General features: G+C 42.3%; 1 long non-coding RNA gene across 1 annotated transcript; it reads left to right on the top strand.

Moving 5' to 3' along the window:
- The first annotated feature begins 15,057 nt into the window (after positions 1 to 15,057).
- On the top strand, positions 15,058 to 20,652 carry LOC133215936 (uncharacterized). The gene is made up of 3 exons (XR_009726518.1): positions 15,058 to 15,177; positions 18,794 to 19,168; positions 19,691 to 20,652. It is a non-coding gene; the product is annotated as an uncharacterized LOC133215936 (long non-coding RNA).
- Positions 20,653 to 20,899: the final 247 nt, after the last annotated feature.

Below are 20,899 nucleotides of genomic sequence, written 5' to 3' on the forward strand. Positions count from 1 at the left end.
AGTCAAAATGGGAGAAATCATGCTGTCCCCAGCACCAAGTGACAACCAGCCATCTGTAGTGAGATAGGTTACACATCGCCCATGTTCCAGATACGGGCACAGGGGAGAAAACAGGATCTGCAAGAGACTGTCCTGTCATACCATAGTTTGAAAAGCTTTAGCATCTATTTGTTTATTTCATCCTTGACCACAAGCATGAAATTAACTTAGATACTAACACCCCAACCAGCCAACTCCAGGATTGCAGGCAGATGTCAAAGTTCCATGATGTGCACTGGCAAGTGGCTGTACTTGTACAAATATCCCTGCAGACAGCTGCTGGTGCAGAGACAAGAGCAGGTTAGGCATGAGCAAGATTCAGCAGAGAGCATGAAGCAAAACTGAACCAGATGTTCTGAGCCAGCTTGTCTCAAGTTTACAGCCTCAGCTTTGGCCTCTGCATGTTACAGAATTAATTCCAAGCAAATGTCTTGAGAATAATTTGCCACAGTTCATATGTGCAAAAACTGGATCATGCCTTCTTACCAAGTCTCAATTAAAAGCTGGTTCACTTTCATTAAAGGTCCTTATTTCATTCCTGTGATAATCAGTGTTATCACTTATCATGGGTTCAGCAGTAGCAGTCATTTTTCTCCTTCTTGGTAGCTGGTGCAGTGCTGTGTTTTGACTTTCGGCCTGGCAACAGAGCTGATAACAATGATGTTTTGGTTTGGCCAAGGACTTTGCAAGCCTCATGCTCTGCCAGGAAGGAGGGGAAGCTGGGAGGAAGCAGAGACAGGACACCTGACCCAAACTGACCAAAGAGGTATTCCATACCACAGCACGTCATGCCCAGGATGTAACTGAGGGAGTTACCCGGTCGGCTAGTGCTGAGGTCTCATATTCTCTTCCCTTGTTGTTTCCTTTATCATTACTATTACTGGCGGTAGCAGTAGTGATTTGTGTTTTACCTTAGTTACTAAACTGTGCTTATCTCATCCTGTGGGAGTTGCATTCTTTTTGATTCTCTTCTCCATCCCTCTGGGAGTAGGGGGAGGGAGAGAAAGGGGGGGAGTGAGTGAACGAGCTGTCTGGCTGTGTTTAAACCACGACATCACTTGCAACCATTATTAATTATAGCTACATGGAACAGGCAGTGGAGGAAGAAAACACCACAGTGGCCTGAAAGTGGATTTACAGTGAATTTTTTTCTTGGGAATCTCCATACAATATGACATTTTGTAATGTTCTGACAAACAGAAAGCTCACCAAGTTAATTTAATTTAATCCAGGACAGTTTCCTTCAATCTCCTGCCTCTCCCTTGCTCATCACTCACATTCCTCCTATAAAGGCCTGGTTCTGTTTTCAGTTATTTCAGTTGCTGTCTGTTCCTGCAGCATCTCAGCACCGAGGCAGCTGTGAACACATTGCAGCCAGGAGACAGGCTGGTACATTTACATTCTATGAGGTAGCAGTAGGCTCAGCTAGGCTGGGGTAGCATTTGCTACCCTGTTAAGCTGATTTAGTTTGCAGTGTTTCTTCATACACTCTGCAGATTTTGCCACTTCATCCGCTGGCCCCTATCCAGGCTGTTGATAAATAGTTTAGGCTTCTCACCACTGAAATCCCCTGCTGATCCTAGTATTGATCCCAATTTCTAATCCACAGCATAACTTTGACTCTCACCACATGTTTGTTTCCTGAGCAGCTACAGAAGTGCTTATTGATAGAGTATGACACTAGCATTCATGTACTAGGAAAGTGCTCTAAGCACAAGCAGTTTGGCACATACTGGGGTATAGCTGCCTCCACCCTAAGAGGTCTGGAATGATTTTACTCTGTCTATATACTGCACCTGCCTCTAATATTCTAGATTTTTCTACATTAGAAAAAAATCTGCTGCATTAAGCTTTGGGGAAATTACTCTGCTCAACTTGAGTATTATGCCTGTGCTCAGTCATGGCCTCACATACTGGTACCTGCCTTGCATTCAAGCCTTATTCATTTTTCCACATTCCAACAGTGACATCTCCACTTTCAACTTAAGCCCAGCTGTGTAAGTGGGAAGTATTTTCCTTTTCTTCAGTCTATGTCAAACAAACCAGAATTCTCATAGCCTAAAGCTGGTGAACCATCAAAGAACACAAGACCCTGGCTCACTTTTCACCAGGTTACCTGGGTCTAAAGGATATAGCAATCATAGAATGGTTTGGGTTGGAAAGAACTTTAAAATCATCCAGTTCCAACACCCTGCCATGGGCAGGAATGCCTCACACTAAACTATGTCACCCAAGGCTCTGTCTAATCTGTCCCTGAATTTTGCCAGGGATGGAGCACTTATCACTTCTTTGGGCAGCTTTACCCTCACAGTAAAGAACTTCACTAAGTTTGAATCCATTACCCTTTGTCCCATCACTACCATCCCTGATGAAGTCCCTCTGGTATCCTTGCAGGCCCCCTTCAGATGCTGGAAGGCTGCTATGAGGTCTCCACACAGCTTCTCAAGGCTAAACAGCCCCATCTTAGCCTGTCTTCATATTGGAGGTACTCCAGCCCCCTTAATATCCTCTGGACTTGCTCCAACAGCTCCATGTTGAGGACACCAGAACTACACACACTTATGTCATGAGATTTTAAAGGTGTTTCTGCACAGTATATTTCTGAATAGACATTTCTACATTCCCAGTTTAGAGAGGTAGCCACTGTGGATTGCACAGCTGTTATATGTGATAATACTTGCCACCGGTAGCCGCAAGAGAGGTGCCCCAAAGAAGAGATATAAGGATTCCCTGAAGCAATACCTTAGCCTTGGCCATATTGACTACCATCAGTGGTCCACCTTGGCCTCCAATCGGGAGACTTGGAGGCACACCATACATAATGCCGTTGACTCCTTTGAGAGTTCACGAAGAACTAGTCTCGAGGAGAAAAGACAACGCAGGAAGAATCGTGTCCCACCTGTTCCACCCAAGGAGACCTTCTGCTGTGCTTTTTGTAGCCGGATTTGCCTATCCCACATTGGCCTTCTTAGTCATCAGCGCACTTGTAGTAAGCGTGGGTAAAGCCCTTCCCAAATCTTCGTTCGCGAAGTCAAGCCATGACAGTGTGTAATTAATGAAGTTTTTAAATGCATCCCTAAAAAACTTATACCCTATACTGAGTTCTACTCTATGAAGTAACTGTTGCAGAAGGTCAGGACAGAGATGGGAACCTGTTTCACAAACACTTCTTTTTCCCAGTACCATTTAGCACCTGCCAAATCCAACAAGAATCCTTCCATTTAATAGGCTTTGGATCAAGTCCTCAATTACAATATTGGATATTTGCTAAAGATTAATTTTCATTTTATTTGACAAAAAAATTAATCAGCAAATATTTAGCTAACAATGATTTTCTGGAGTAAGCAGCAAATAGCAATGCTCCCCCACAGAAACTAACCAAGTATGAATATATGATATTCATTATTTAATACAGACACGTGGCTGGGTTCTGAAACAGCAATGCAGCAGCTCTGCAGCATTTAGTAATACAATATGTTTTCATAAAACAATATATCCAGGGCTGGGCTCAGATCTTGATAAATCAGATACAACCTCCTTTTATTATTTGCTGAGATACCTTCCTCCTCTTCCCCTGGGCAGCCGGCACAAGGACTCCTAAAGCAACTGACCCAAAAAAGGAATAGGGCAAGACCATTTGAAAGCTGCAGAAATCATGGGTGAAGGGAGGAAGTTTGACTGGAAAGATGTATCACTGGTGTACGCAGTTTTCAGATGCAGGAGACTATTGTTTCTGTCACCATCCTACCCTGGTGCTAAAGCTCCGTGATCTTTTTCCTCAGGTTATGGTCAAAGTCTCAGGCTCTTCTGACAACATTCACCAACATGAACATGGTAACAAATAAAGGGAATTTGCATTTATCCCCTCTCGAAATTTTTAAATTGCCTTTGAGAATTCCACTGTTAAAAGGGACAGTCTAGTTGTGTAACCTATAAACAGCTATTGCCACCCACACCCATTATTTTAAGCACACAGCAATAGGGGTATTTTAACAGTTCAAAGAAAGTTAAGGTAGGAACAAAGACTCTGTTCGGTGTTGTGGTGAAGGTCAGACCTTGAGTTCTAAAGTCTTTGCAAAGAAACAAAGGCAAAAAGGTTTATTTCTCTTTTCTCCTTCCCCAAGCAGAATGCTGTGTTAGGTTATCCTTAGTCATTTTGATGACCTTTTATTTTTTGATATAGTTGGAACTAAGGAAAGAAAGGAAGAAATACAGAGTTGGAAGAGGCAACGTTGCCAGAGGGATAGGTAATAAATCAGCAGAGAAACAAGTCCTCCCTGCAAGCTTGCCAGAAGTTACCAAAAGGAAATCTATTTCATAGCTTGGTTGCACAGGTCTAACTCCACTTGCTAATATGTGCTTTACAGGAAGCTTAACATGGATCTAGTTGAATAGCAACAGACCCTATTAGCTCCATTTAGAGCAGTCTCAGCTTCTGACACTTAAACAGCTATAAAGAAATAACTTTGTATTTTTGAAATGTCAAGTAACTGTTCCAGAACATAGTTGTTGCTACCCTTTATTATACATAATCCTCCTCCTAGAGATAATTGATTTTTTTTTTATTGCCAGCTGAAAAGTTATCTATGTTTTAGTGACTGGAAAGTGGCTTTAAGTCCTGGAAATATTTAATGCATATATAATACTGTGCAACCAAGTTTCACCTGAGAGCCCCTGTGCAGTGTCCTAAGTGGATTTCTTCTATGGCTTTGTGGTTTAGACACTTTCAAGCACAATATTAGAGCCTTTGCAGTGATGACTTCTAAAAAGCAGGGGTTCTCTAACCTTAAAGGGGTTTTATTCAGAGAATGTTTTTACTTTTGATCTGTTAAAGCTTATTTGGCTGTCTACTGCATCCTATTAACCAAAAGGCTAAAAAGACCACCTGTGTTGATTCAAGTGTCTTTCCAAAGCCTATTACTTTCAGTTTATCTGCTAAAAGAGGGAGAGAATTCCCTTTACCCTGCATGGAGCAAACATACATCACTCAGACTGTAAAAGAATACAAAGATCCAAAGCTCAGCTTTTCTTCTATCCTCATTAGTTTGAGTGGTTAGAAGGTCACCTGAGATGGAGTCTCAACATGGATTTTAGATCTTGATTAGAAAATATTCAAGTTAAGCAGAAGCTGAGAAGAGTCAGAGAACTGACTGAAACAGCTTTGAATATGAATCCCTTGGAGGAGAAATCATCTTTTACTATATAATGGCACACTGCTAGCCCAATGGGACTCAACTTTGTTGACCTCTGAATATTATGTTAACATATTCACTTCTTAAAGGGTCTGAAGAAAAGGTTGACTAAACTCTGCAGAGCAAGAAGTCTCTGTTGCTGTGTGCTCGAACAGCATTTGGTACATTAGTGTCCCCAGTGTCCTATCCATACAAGTGATACAAGACAAAAAGACTTCCCTAGAAATGCCAAAGCAGTGTCAGGAGTCTGCCACATCCCTCAGGCTATCATAATTAAGTCAGACCAGGTTCTGCTGCCGAAGGCATGGGAGGAAGTCAGGCATTGCAGCATTTTTAGCTTCTAATTCCATAGCATGAGTAAACAGCTAAGCCTGCTGTCTGATTAGGAAGGGCTTTTGGGTACAGGCTCAAAACCACTCTCAGTTTCTAAGTAGAAGCTTTAACTCTTGTGTCAACCCACCATCCCATTACAAGTGATAACAGCAACTGACCTCCATGGCAAAATGTGCAGGAGGACCTCTGAGATCTGCTCCAGACCTATTATTTAAAAATCTATTAGCTAGAGAGCAAAGACTTACATCAAGCATTGCTTTCAAGTGTTAATACTTTTAAAGGTACATGAAGATGAATAAATCCAAGTTCTAGTCTAATAATTTGGGAGTCTACTGGTGGAGTGAGGGGTACACCTTCTCAGCAGTGCAAGGGTATAGACAAAAGACAACATAGGTGCCCCCTTTATTCTCCTTTAAACCATTTTCAGACATTCAGTTTCCCCAGCTGCTGATACTGTAAAAATGTTGCTTGGCAACATGGTAACAGGGGAAAAAAAAAAAACCTTCAAAAACATTAGGAGTTTTTGTCCTTAGAAATGTACTAGTTCAGCACATCCAACCTCCTACAGTTCCATTTTAGAGGAAGAGGCACAATGATTTCCTGCCTCACCCCCTTCTCACCCCCCCCCCCCAACTGGTTCCAGCAGCCTTTAAGGAAAAGCATTCAAAATGGAATAGGAAAAGGGGTACTCTTAGATGCTAAAGGGGTCAGACAGATCCCACATGGGAACTGTGGGCAATGTGTGCCCACTCTGTTCCCTTATCCAATAGTGAGAATTCTTCTAACACCTCAGACAAGACACCTGTAAACAAGACACTTTTAACTGCATATGAAGAGGTGACATCTCCCTCCAAAGGGGTTTACCATAATGTCCTAGGGTACCTACCTCTTTTCCACTCCCAATAATCAGATGCTCGGTAACAGTGACTAGTGGGGACATGCTCAAACAGCTTGTAGAAGTGACGATACCAAGGCAATGAGCAGGGACAAGCTGCTGAAGACCTGACAAACCCAAGGACTCTGTTATTTCTTAGAAGCAGTGACACTACCTGAATGCTCACCTATGGTAAGCAGTCACAAAAAGAAGGGTCTACCAGCTAAATACTGCAATGAATGCCCACTGAAGTCGACATTCACAGACTATGTCACAGTTTAATGCCCATACAGAACAGTTTTAACATTGACTGCTTTTCTTCCCCTGTTGCACTGGAACTTGCTATTGGCCTGCACTTTTGACCTCCATAGAGATATTTCTGATTCATGCTGCTGAATCGTGCTTACATATATTTATCATCCATAAGCCAGAGCACAGCCTTAGATCCAGATAAGATGTTCTGGTTTAAGGCAAAGAGTATGCGATGTAAGTTCCTGCAAACACAGAAGTACCAATATTTTTAAAGCACAATTGCAAAGAACATCTATCTTTAGCTGGAGGTAAACAATAGTTGAACATAGAGAGTTGTGATGGCAGCAGAGACTTCAGCATTGTATGGCACCATTTCTGTTGATGCTAGTGCAGAGATAAGAAAACTTAACGATGGGTAAAGACATGTGTCAAAAGGTCTGCAAATTTTAGTTGTACTTCTGGAGTCCCAGTTACCAAAACAGGAGGAAATACGTTAGAAAACAGATTGTAGGAGATTATAAGGTAAATCCCATAGAGTATCACATATGCCTATAAATAGGAAAAAATCCACTGAAGTACTGCATGCCTGTTTCTGATTAGAGCTGTGCCAATCAGGGATATCTCCCCTGGAATGAAGAGACTTTGGAAGACAGCAAAGAGTTTGGCCAAATCAGACTTCAAGTCTAGACTTTGAAAACTGTGTAAGGAAAGAATGACTCCTCCAAAGGACTGCTGGTAGTCTGCTAACTCAAACTCCCGCTGCAATGCCAATTTAATTAACATGCTTAACTGCTCAGAGATCTCCAAGATTATTCACTGGCTTGGCAGCCTCTTCTCACTGCCAGTGGTGTTACTTTGCAGGGAATGAGGAGATGAATGAGTACAGTAGCGCCATCCTTTCCTGCTGAAGGAGGAGAGTCACACTAAGTAATTTGACTTTGACATACAGTCTTGTTTTCGCAGGTTTAGTTTATATAAATAAGCATGTGTGAGCTACTGAAAGCTAATGAGCTGGATGACAGCAGAACCAAGTCCTCCAGTGGTTGCTCATGGAAAAGCAACTTAGCAGCACTTGGGGGTGAAGCCATTCGACACAGCAAAGCTCAGTTTACCTTCCAAAGCATCACATAGCCAGTGCCATGCATGCTCCATGCCTGGGCAAGATCCTTGTGTGTCAACACTCCCCAAAAGGCTCTGATTAAACAGAAGATCTCCAGCTGAACTGCTGCCATGCGAACTCTTTTCTCTTTTGACCAGCAATTTCTGACAACAGAAGGGGACAGGAATACAATGGCAATATTGCTGGTGTGGACAGAACCAGAGGTTAAATCAAGCAAAACACAACTTACGGGATGACAACATTCTTCTTCCTAAAGAGCTCGATACTCCCAGATTAGCTCATCTATTTACAAGGAGGCTGAAGCAGCCAGAAGAGAGACTGTAAGCAACATAAAAAGGCACTGAATGTTTTGGGTACTTGGGGTCCTGCCTGCTTTTAGATGAGGCTTCCAGTTATGCCAAGGGACATCCTTACAGTTTCTTTGACTGTGGAGATGGTGACTTTGGAATTGAGGGCAGCCTTAGGGCTCCTCTTTAAGTACAGACTAAATATAAACTTCTATCCATGAATTCTCTGGAAGCTTCAGTGCTGATTTCAACCTTAAATGTCAATGCAAGATTAAATGCCAAAGTCAGTAGTGATAGCTTATATCTCCTAGATATACATATCTACAGGCATCTAATTCCTTCAATTTAATTGCAGTGGCAATTAGCTTCAGAACCTACGCATAAAGGACAAAATAGAGCTAAAGGCAGCCACAAAGCTACTGACTGCTTTTGTCTCTCTGGCACTCATGATATGTACCACCTTTCAAAGGAAGGATGTATATACCCTCTGCCTTGCCTGCCAAGTGTGTACCTGGAACACTCCTACTGTGAGATTGCCTTAGCCCCAGGGAAGTTCAGTCACGTTATTTCACCAACAAACTGAAGTATGAATAAAATATGAAAACATTTTAGGCAGATTCATCCCACACATGTTCAGTATTTTTATTGAAAATATCAGTATGAAAAAAAACTTGTTTTTTAATCCCAGCATGAACGAAATTATCACATCAGTACAAAGTTGACAGAAGTTCTTACTCAGGTGGCATCTTTGGGATTTTACCTGTGAACCTCAAAACACCCTTGCAGAAGTCTAAGTGGTGTTTTTATCTGGTTGATATATCTAGAGGTTCTCTTTCAGGTTTCTCTCCCATTCAGAAAGGAAGGAGTATCACTCATGAGTCATTTAGGAGATGCCCAAACTGGGATATTCCACCAGTGCCTCCCCACTATCCTCCATGACCAAGGGGAAGCTGTTTTCTCCCAGGCTAAAAACTAAATTAAAGCAACCTCTGGGGCAAAACTGCTCTAAACCAAGGAGGGTGAATAGAATGCTAAAAAGCTTCTAGTTACTATAGAGAATCCATATATTTGTAACCTAATTCCCTTTAACCAGCCCTCTGAAGCCTATGGATCCAGAAGCATTATTTGGCCACAATATTAACATGCATGTAGTTGAGGTCTGACTTGATCTTTACAACCTATTTCACCATTATGGTAAACTACAAGTCTAAGCGGAAATCATTGAGCAGGTGGTCCATAGTTTAGAGGTCTACTGCTCATTAGAGAAATCTCTTTTAAAAACATGATCTAGTTCTGAGAAGCTCAAAGTTTTCAGCTCTTTATTCCCTGCAGGAATTAGCTTATCAAATTGCTCGGTGTTTTACTCTTAAATAAGTATGTGGAAAACAAATTGTTCTCTTCATTTATTAGCCCTATTGAATGACAAATAATTCCTAATGTTTCTTATTCACTTCAGAGTGAAAATCTTGGCAGTGTTAGCAGAGGAACACTGCCACAAAAGGGAACAAGACACTTTTATGTTCCAGATAAGGGAAACAGTCATGCAGAGGCACAGACTTAACATCACTCTACATGCATCTATGCAAATTGCAAAATCCACAACAGACAAGTCCTCCCCTCTCACGCACTTGCGCCCATGCCACAACTCATGTTGCATTGTAGCTGCCTGTAGCAACAGGCTTTTGTCTAACAAGAACCCAGAAAGCACTATGTTTGTAACAAGTTAATACTAACTGCAATGATACATTCTCCCAAAGTAACATCCACATTTCACAGGCAACTTTTTTTAAAGGGAGCCAAATTTGTAGGTTCTATTAATTGAAAGCTCATACTGTACCAAATATTGATTTAAGTCAGTCCTGCTCCTTTATTATCCATTGCTCACTCCTTACAATGCATTTCCAGCATGCCAAACTCCCCAGTTGTGCAGTATTGAGGGAGCTCTGCTGTGATTCAGACAAGAAATGAATCCAGAATAAGACAACCAAGACCATTTCCCCCACCACCACCTCTAAAAAGAGAGAGTTTTCCTTTTTCTGATTCACAGTGCTGCTGCACAAAATTCTCACACCTGAGCTCACATAAGGGATTCCTTCTGTGTATTTACATCATAATAGAGAACCATGCAAGCCTTGAATGTTTTGACCAGTGAAATTATACCTGATATTTGCTTTAGCCCCTGTAGATGACCAGCTCCTGCCATGGTTAGGTTTCAAGTTTGTATACACAGCTTGTTTTATACAGGGCTTGCATAGCACAAATGGAAAGTAGACTGGTTGATTGAAAACCCTACCTAAAAACCTTGCTTTTAATTAAGCTTCATTCTATTTTCAGTTTCATCCACAAAATCCATTCCTACCAGAGGACTCACATTCATATCTTGGGTGCAAGACCACTTCCAAGAACACTGAATTACTCACATTAAGTCATACCCACTGTTAGAAAAACTTATTAACACCATCTGTACACAGCAACACTCATTCATATGCTATGGTTGCTAGTAATCTTCAACCTCCGAACACTTTTTTCTAATTACTAGCCACAGGATTATTTTTATTCTTTCTTTTTTTTAATAGAACTACTCACATTCCAAACCCTTACATTCAAAATGTGTACAGGTAGGAGGTAAACCAACTTAGGTATGTAACTTGAAGTTGCAAAAGGAGATTACCTCATGACAGTCTGGACATAATATACAAGTAGAACTAAGTATTTCCCTCAAGGAGGAAAGAGTAAGAACTAGGAATTTTTTGATGCCTCTCTATTAAGTGCAACTACTTGTAAATCAGTCATCAGAATCTCCCACCAATTTCAGTCCTATTAATGGATGTTACTAAAGCATTTATAACAGGATACTTTCAACACAAATAACTTCAACAATAGTGGTCTGTGTTTAAAAGTACACATATTCTGTTGAGCTGACAAAATACTCAGTGGCTAATAACATACATGCTTAACACATACCATCCAATCATCAGGGTATTCATTCTGAGCCCATCTGAATAAACCAAGGATATTTCTGTACTGCCATCTGCTTTGCTTCTTATTTTGTTATTGCTGTTCAATCATTGCACTAAGACAGAAATACTCTAGGTGTAGCACAGAAATCCTGACGCAGTTTCAGATAGACATTTCACAATAAAGCACACAAGAAAAATATCCCATGTTGTCAGACTGTGTCCAGGGAACCTTAAACTGCTCCTCCCTTCTGTCCAGAGGTAACTGCATTACAGAATGGCTGCAGGAGTGTTGCAGTTCTTTTTCCTAGAACTATAATGGAGCAGAACCATTTATTTGTATGGAGATCAAGTATTTAGTCTCAGAGTGTACATTATGGCAATTTTAAGGCATGACACTGGTGAGCTGTGTTTTCTCTTATTTCAGTTTGAAAGGCAAGGAGATTCAGCCTTTTTTGCTGGGGCAGGACTCCAAGGCAAGGAAGAGGAAAGAAGTGGGGAAACAGAAATCTTGGTGGAGGCCAAAACTGCAAAATCACTGTAAATAGTTCTTAGCTGAAAAGAGTTTTGAACAGATTTCCTTCTACTTACTATCAATTATGCAGTGCAAGTTTCCTTTGGGAAGCTCTAGGGCTTTGATCACACTTACCTACCACCACAGCCTATGTGAAAACTAGCAGAGATCAGTGCTCCAATCTCCACAGAAGGGCATGCAAAAACACTTTGCCTACATAGTAATACTGAGAGGTGAAAAGATGCTTACAGGAGTTCTGAGAAAGCATTTATGCAAAGCAGGAATTGAGAAAACCAGTCTCCTAATGCTCTAGTGACAAGGAACTGATTATAGCTGCAGATAAAACCCTCTTGCAAACTGCTGTTGACAGTTATCAGGGCCAAGTTCAAATAGCCAGAGGGACTCTTAAAATGAAAAATGCCATGTAACTGAACACTGGTGGAGAATCCCAGAGAATATTATTTTCCAAATACCCTGCGCAAAGTGATATGCCCCATCTTTCAAAGCAGAGAATGGAGGTCCAACACGAAGAGGGCTCAGGAATGTAAAAATACCAATAAAGCATCAAAATGCAACAACACATTGGACATGTAATTATGACAAAACTCTCTAGCAACCCTTCTAACTACCCATTCCCTAAGTAAAGCATATCACTTCCTCCAGTCTCACCTACTAACCCCCTGCACGGTTCAGGCTGTTTGCAGCCTAGAAGAGTCCTCAGGCAGTTTCCCTACACAAACTCAAAGTAATAGATTCTCGTGGAGAATCCGCTACCTACACTTCAGTAACACCAATTCCGTCTCTGTTAGTCAGAGAACATTTCTACATGTCACTTTTTCCTGTGAAGAGCCCTTTTAAGCTGTCAATTCATTGCCATCTGTCAAAGAAGCCACTTTGTGGCATCACCCGGAAAAGCAACTCAGCATCACAGAAGCCTCAGTGGAGAGATCCCACCCACCCAGAGCTCTGGGAGGCAAGATCTGCTTGAAGTTGAATGCTCTTCTCCAACTTCTCACTTCTAAGCTTGACTTCACTAGTGAAATAACTTTCCAGCTCAGCCTTTACTACTGATTTTTGCCAGCTTTGTTGGTACCATTGAGAAATTATGTGGAAGAGAGTTTTGCTGTGTGTAGAGCACAGTGGTCAAGGCTTTTGCGGCAGAACTGCACATTAGTGACATGATCTCTTATTTTAATGAACTACCATAAAGAGCATCGAGAGCCCTAAACTGCATCCACATGACAAACAGATTAGAGGCAGGCCTGGGCTCTCAACCCAGCTCAGGAGCTGGTTTGGCACAAATCAAAACCATGTAGTGACATTACCAAGGCATCCAGCCAGTGCTCAGCAATCCTACTAACTAAAAAGCATCACCCTAACACAGCATGGCTTTGAGCTTGTTCAACCATTGCCCCAAGCCAATATGCACTCCCAGACTACACTGGAAGACTTCATCAATACAATACTGGAGTATGACAACACCAATGACTTAAGCAAAAGCGTGACCCAGGCATGAAGGCAGTGGAGAAAACATGGGTAGGACACCTGAGGCCACCCTCCTCTGTTCAACAGAACAATGGACTCTTTTAAGGGCTGCAATTTAACATGAAATATGTGCTTTTAAAGATGGACAAGCAACTTTACAAACTTAGTCGTAGCTTTGAAAAATTTTCCCCAGAATGACAAAAAACAGGCTTTGAGCCAAAGAACAAAACTCTCAACCTTGGACAGATGTAATGGATATTCCTTATTCTTTACTAAACTTTTATGGTACATAAAAAGGGATTTCAATGGCTATTAGCTGACTAGTTACATTGTAGTTTAAGACTTATTATGGTGCTCTACAATTATTGCCAACTCATACTAAATTATTGGCTTCTCTAAAACTAGGGGATGTAAACAGCATTTAAGAGACAAAATACTGCCAGTGTTAGGTTAACACAAGACAAATAACTTCCCAGTCTATGAAACAGCACAGTCAAATGCACCTCCAGTCCTCAGCATCAGCCTTTCCAAATCACTTCACCTTTCATTCAAGCAGTAGGATGAATCAGAGGTCTTGCATGGGTGTGGTTGAAAGCTGTGATCTGACAATACATCATCCAAAGCAGCAAAATTAATGCAAAAATATTCTTTAATCCTCATGCTAATGCCTGTTGACAGCTCCAGCACCAGCTGCTCTCAGCTCAGCTGAGAAACAAAAAACCATTATAGGGAAGGAAATGTGAAACTGACCAGTGGAGCTGGTGAAGGGGAGGATGGAGTCTCCCTCTAAGCTGGCACTATTACCTACATAGCATGAAATCACAGCTGCCTTTGGAGCAAAACTTGTCATTGGGTTACTTTCACCTCTTTGGCTATGAGCCTGAGGCTACCTCAAGAAGTCCAGAGCCCTAAGGAGAACTAGCTTTGTCACCTCCCTCTCTTTATGGACCTGCAGAGAGCAGGTCAAAGTAAGTCACCTGGAGCTTGCCTGGTAGCTACTGAGGGAGCTGAAGTTGAGGTTTTAGGCGAAGGGGATTTCAGGTTGGTATGATGTAAAGAGACAATGAAGTAGGGGTTCTTTTTGAAAAAGAAAAGAACAGAACAGCTCATGCCATGCCACTGCTGAAGACCAAGTGATATGGAATGAAACAACCAGTGCAAATAATTGAAATAAAGCAATAGAAATGAATCACTGAGAGCACCTTGTACGACCCCGGGGGAAAGTGAAGCTTTAGCTTTGTCAAAACAAGTGTTTATAAGGTAAAAGACATCCCTTTAAAGGATTCTTTACAACCAGCTTCTCTACCACACCCACCCTTATGTTAGGTACCTTTGATGAAGAAATTTCTTGTGGCAAAGAGAGAGGAACACCCACTCTACTAGAGCAGGAGGTCCCTGGGAACTCACCTGCCTCCCAGCACTGCTAATTACCAAGAGCACATGCAAACCATTAGCACCATTCCAAGCACACAGCAGCTAAGAACCCAAGTTTAAACTCCCCTCCATCTCCTCAGATGGCCTTTGCCAACCCCAGTCAACCCACTAAGCACCAGAAGAGCCCACTTGCTACCTTCACATCTCAACATGTCTCAGAGGGCAGCCGGGCTGCCCAGTCCTCTCTAAACAACACACAGGGGTGATTCACAAATACTCTATCACATTTACTTGCAGAGAACTGGTGAGTAGAAGGCTCGCTCAAGCTTACACCACAGCAGGGTAACAGACACCATCAGTCAGGCTCTCAGTAACAACCCCTTTGTGTCCTACCTCATGAATTTAAGCAGGGCTGAACTCATCCTTCCCAGAGCACTCAGCTTGCAGGGCGGATTTGCAGTGGGTCCACAAGCAGAAGGCCCAGCAGAAATGAGGAAAACACATCCCTACTCCTTTCCCTCCTGGAGCCTTATAAGCCTTCCCCAGCAGCCCCCTCACCTCTCACCTCCCTTTCACCACCTGTGTTGAGTTGAAGGATAACAAGTGCTTCACTTAACCCTTTGCATTCAGGCTCACATCCACTTCCAAGGCAGCACTTTCAGATGCTATCTGCCCACTGGAGAAGCATTCTGCTATGCCAGACACGATATGGCAGCTTTTGGGCTTGTTGTCCTACTCTGTCACCTTAAGGTAGGTCTCTTGATCTCTCTGGTGACCCAGTAAGCAAAGTAATGTTGGGCCCAGCAAGCTGGGCAGGCCAGTAGTGTAGGTAGAAAAATATAACACACTTGGAAACACAATACCTATTCTTTTAATGTGGTTCCAAAAGACACCAAAGCCACAATAACTCCTGGTATCTCAGCTCTAGAGACATCTTTTCAGGGCAGAGCTCAGTCCCTTAGCATACAGCAAGGTGGTGCCTGTTAATCACAGTTTCCCTCTTCTACAGCCCAGAAGGTAAGGTTAAATGCCAGGAAGACCTTATCTTTCTCCAAGCAACCATTTCGGGTCTCCGTGCAGGGTGTTAGCAACATAGTGATGAATAAGGGAGTGTTTCTCCTTGGCGAGGCTCTCCATCATGCTAAATGAAGGCTTGACAGGCTCTGCTGTGTGGAGCCTGCCCTGCATGTTCGCTTCATCCACTTCCAGGGTCATGGTTTCATGCTGGCAGCAGCAAAAACAGCAGCACAAGGGTTTAGAGAAAGGAAAGCAGAAAGGTGCAGAGTAGGCAGGATCCTGACTGTAGAGATGTACAAGTTCAGTGGGTGGGAAGGGTGTTTTGTTGCTGACTCTCATTAACAGGAAAAAATTAGGGAAAAAGTTAATGTCTGATTCTCAGTTTAACTGAGCTTCACTGCTGCTCACCTCTCCTCCTTTTTTCTTTTCACCAACTCACACCTTACAGGAAGCAGATCTTCTGGTGTATGTGTTGCCTGAGTGTACTCAGTACAGATAACCACCCTTATTGCCCCCTTGTACTACTGTCCTCCACGTTAGGAGGATGTTAATGCCCCTTGGAAGGTACAGAGCATGCAAGGGTTGGGTGGCTTCTTGGGAATGGACTAAAGAGCAAAAAGTGTGCACCCAGAAAGTGGCTAATTTCCTGGACTAAGAGCCAACTGCAGAAGCCCAACCTGCTCTGCAGGGGCATGGTGGGAGAGGGAGATGGGTTAATGAAGCCGTTTATTTCTTTTCTGTCTTATTTTTTTTTTCTATATTACCATTAGTGGTTCCAGTTTGCAGTCTAATAAATGCTTTTTCTTTTTAAAACTTGTTTAGATTTCTGATGTGCTCACTATTGTTTATAGTATATATGTATGAAATGTTTAAGCAGCTCCCCCCAGAAATTCCTAAAGTTTTATCTGAGAATCCCATTATATCCCTTTTCTTCCCAAGCACCTGTCCCTTCCCACCTTGTCTAGCACTGCCTCCCTTTCTCTTTGCTCTTCTCTCCTCCTTTCCCTTCTTACTGCTAGCAGAGTTAGTGAACTAGCACACGCACAGTAAGTACAGGTTGCTGCAGCTTTGGGAAATAGTATTCCAGGTACTATTGTATCATCCCTGACATCCAAGTGCTGCAGAAGTTCATATCAAACCCTGTTACTCTTGTTGCTGTTCTCTTGACATCCTCTAAATACCAATTAGGCAGCCCTGTCTCCCAGAATCTAAGCTGACAGCTGAACCGGTATAATGCAGTGCAACCTACGTATGGAGAGGTTTGAATACAACTTTGCTCTGCAAATAATGTTTAACAGAAGACTTCTCAGGGCCATAGGCAATACAAGTATTCTGCAGTCCTGTGTCAAGACAGCCAAGGCTACCTCACGCTGTCCTGGCTCATATGGTTTCTAATGTGTGTGGGTACAAGTGGCAGTCACGACAACTACTTTACCTTCCAATAATACAACTTTTGTGGTCCTCAGCATGTGAAGGGTTCTGCATGAGACTGAACACATAATTTGTCCTAAATGTAGAAATCACACCTACAGGGGGATAAATAGCTTTCTGTCAGGTAGAGAGTAGCTAATTTAAGACTTTCACTAAAATTGTACAGAATGAAAAGGTAAAACGTTCTTGTTAAAGCAGCTATAAGATAGCAGAGAAGAAAGATAAGTGTTCTAATTAATACTGCTCTGAGTTTGCTGTATAGACTATAACGGTTCCAGAAAAAGTTAAGAAATTAGTCCACCTCCTAGGCAAGAATATTAATATTTGTAAACGAGTATTCCCATTGATAACATATTTATATGTGATCACATCCTGTCCTCATTCCTCCCTTTTAAAAATATTTTGATGACTTCTTTTCTAACTTCTTTCACGAGGTTGGAATGGATGAGACACAGTGCTGGGGAGCTGTGTTATTCAGATATTCTTTTTAATATTCATGACATAAAGCTGTTGAACTAGGAAGTTGATTATTATTCTCTGGGAAGAGAGACAGTTTGGACAGCTAGATTGGTGCCATTAGAAGCAAAACAAAAACAAAGCAAAACAAAAAATCCATAACAGCAAAACAAAGGCAAACTTTTGCTATATCAGCTCCTGTTCATCGCCTTAGGGAAAATTGATGCCTCTGTTGAGTTTGCAATTTTTATTCCATGGTTTAGGAAGAGGCAGTTGGGAGGAAATTGTGTTCACTTGGAGGAAGTTTCGTTTTCAAACTGCTCTACCCACACGAGCGTTGCACAAAAGGTCTCTCATGTGCTGGTGGGGGGGGGAGTTCAGAAATCAGCTCTCCAGGATGGTGTGGAGGAGGAGGATCAGACAAATAAAATCGCTCCTCATGTCTTAGGTTAGGAGATTCCAAATCTGGATGCGCTATTTCAGTTCACTGCTTGGCGCTTTGATCGTCGCAATGAATTGAGGCTGGTGGCTTTGAATCTGAGAACTGCTCAGACTCAATGAAATTCATTCATTTTTGGGTTTTGTGTTATTTCTTTTGTCCACAGTCATGGCATTAAAAAAAATGGCATTCATATTTTTCACTGGACAATATGGAATTGTCAGAAAAGTGTTTAGCAAGACGTGTCTTTGAATTCTCCAGAGTATTTGATATGTTGTACTCAGACGAACACAACAGTTCACCTGCTATATCCTATGCATAAGAACATTGCCATTATCTTAGGAATGGAGAGATGCTGACAAAGAACTTCAGAGGGTAAAAAGCACGTGGGCATGTGCACAAATAGCTCACAGGCCCTCAGCAATGAATGTCTGCTCCTCCCTGGCAGTTTTCTGGTCTTTAAAGCTTTCTCACTGGGCTCCACACTGGTACACTCCAGTATGTCCTATCTGAGTTTTATCAGGCATTGCCACGTAGTAGTTCTTCAAGAAGGATACTCTAACTGCCTGGGGAACTGGGACCACAATGTCCTTCCTAGCCTCTTCCACAACATAACTCAACAGTCATTACTGCTGGTGTTTGAGCCATTAAACCAGAGCCATTAGACCAGAATTGTCCATATAGTATTAGCAGAGTATTTCAAAATGCTCAGCACTTCTGAGAAACCCTTTCAAAGAGGTCTTTCATTTTACGTGCCCCACAGGTTTATGGGAGATGAGAGAGGACAGTACCTGCCAGCACCTGCTGAAACATCAGAGCAATGAGAAACTGTTGTAGGAGTGAGAACTGTTTACATATATTCCTCCCTTTGCTCATCTTTCTTCTTTATTTACTGCTTAGACATGGATTGATGGTTTGGTTGTGTGCAGTGTTTCTTTAGGGGGGTTGCCAATGCAGTAATGAAACGGGTGTCCTGCCAAGCCAACAAACAGTTATTGTCCCCTTTGTCTTCTGTCTTCACAGCCTGAGGCACAGTCCTCGAGTCTCACAGAAATTGCTTGTCCAGCATGGTGGTTTTATTCCATTCCTCTCTTTATGACCTGTACAGAGCTGTACACTCACTGGAGAGCCAGGTTTGCCCAGAACCATTTTGGCTGGTGGATTTCCTGCCAATAATAATAAAAAAAACCCAAAACAACAGGAAAAGCTCAAAGACCAGGTGGCTGCAGAAGGCAGAAGGACAGGTGGACTCAACATTTGTAGCCAAGCAGCTTGAGAGGACCAACAGTGCCTGCACACCAGGCTGGCTTCACCAGCAGGCACAGCAGAGTGAAGGGAAGCAGAAACCACAGGCCATAGTGAAGAGCTGAGAAGGCAGCCAGGGCAAGAGAAAGCAGTGTGAGTAGACGGAAGAGCTGTGTTTCCAGCAAAGCCATCACAGTTTGCTGCTTGATAGAGGTTCATAGTGTGTGTGCTCCAGGCTGGCCACTTGTTTGCAGTTACACAGAACTGAGCCTCAGCTATGAGCCCTCTTCATGGGTGACTGGGGCTAATTGTGTAGGCTAATGTGGATATTCAGCTCCGAGGTGGTTCAGATGGTCCAGTGCAAGCTCTGGATAAGATTATGAAATATCATGGAGATCTGATTTTTAGATCATGGCAGAATTATATGATTTAGAATACATACAATAATAGCACGCAAAAAAACTGTGCATGGGTCAGATAGTAAAGTCTCTGACTAGATAATCTTAAGGTCTTTTCCAACCTTAACTATTCTATGATTCTGTGACTGTTCCCCAAAGGACACCAGCTGTGGGAACAAAGGTGTTCTCACAACTGGCCAGGCTGTACTAGCACACTTCTCCAAATGGAAAGGCAGCAGTGTCTTGTATCCTTTCTTTGCATGTCTCTACTTTTCAGGTATAACTTGGACATCACAGAAGCTGAGTAGATGGTCAGATGGTCAGATTCGCTTTCAGCCACAGCCTGGAGAAAAGTGGATATTACATCAGAATTAATCTCGAGCACTGCATTGAAGAGAGGCCTGCAATTTTCAGGTCTAATCAAAATACAATATTTTTCTTTGAAGAACTTTTGATGCCATTTTATTTTTAGTTATTTTGGAAACCTCCAGGCAATCACTGTCTATTCTCTGTGTCAGAGAGGGTTAAAATTGTTCCAGTAAAATGAGATCATCCCCTCACAATTCTGCCATGCCTGAAATGATATAAACTGTGATAAATGCTGAAAAAGTCAGATTTCTTTCCCACTGCTTTTCATTCTTATGCACTTCTCATTTGAAGTGGTGCAAGGAAGAAAGTCGTGGAGTTATCATTCCTCAAGGTGCTTTCATCAAGTCGGGAATGGAAATCCTGTGGCAAAGGCTGTGCCAGAAGTATGGCCAATGAGAAAGATTTTAGCTGAACAGTGAGATTATTTTAAAGTGCTTATCCAAAGTGAGTCTGAAAATTTTTTGGTAGTTTTAGCACATCCCTGAAGCCTCACATTACAATGACACAAACATGACACAGTGCATCCTGTTGCCATCTTCCTGCTTGATGGATGATTAAAAAAAGATTCAAAGCCCTCTGACAAGTTTCGAATGTTGATTTCTGTGGGAACTTTTAGAGAAATTCAAAGTTGGTAGGAAAAAAACCCTTGAAAAAGCCTGTTCATTGAGATGTTCCCTAAAATAAAGTAGCAGTCCTTTCTTCCCCCAACGGCCGCAGTGAATGCAGCGTGTGCGAACTAGTGTTGTGAAGGTGGGGAATTGCTATTTTAAGTGTTCACATCAGAGCTAATCCCTGTCCTGCTGCAATCAGCAGCTCTGTTGAAGTTGATTGCCTCAAAAAAATTAAATTTAAGCCAAGGAACTCTGAGAACGTGTGTTCCATGTCTTAGGTGGGAGAAAACAGCAAAGGGTGGGTGGACAGGGAGCGGGTGTTTTGCTTTGTAATAAACAATAGCTAAATGAGAACATCCCTGGGCACTGTGGGCTCTGGAATGATGCTGTGGCACAGGGCAAATGGCTGGTGGACATCACTGCGACCCTGGGGGGCTTCTGGACCAGCTCTGTGCAAGTGGATGAGAAGAGAAGTCAGCACAGCTTAGTCTCCATTGCTTTCTCAT

The sequence above is a fragment of the Neopsephotus bourkii genome, unplaced genomic scaffold (genome assembly GCF_033783945.1).
Source record: "Neopsephotus bourkii isolate Nb327-2 ecotype Australia unplaced genomic scaffold, CSIRO-AGI_Nbou_v1 NB_1016, whole genome shotgun sequence".
In the NCBI taxonomy this organism is placed as follows: Eukaryota; Metazoa; Chordata; class Aves; order Psittaciformes; family Psittacidae; genus Neopsephotus; species Neopsephotus bourkii.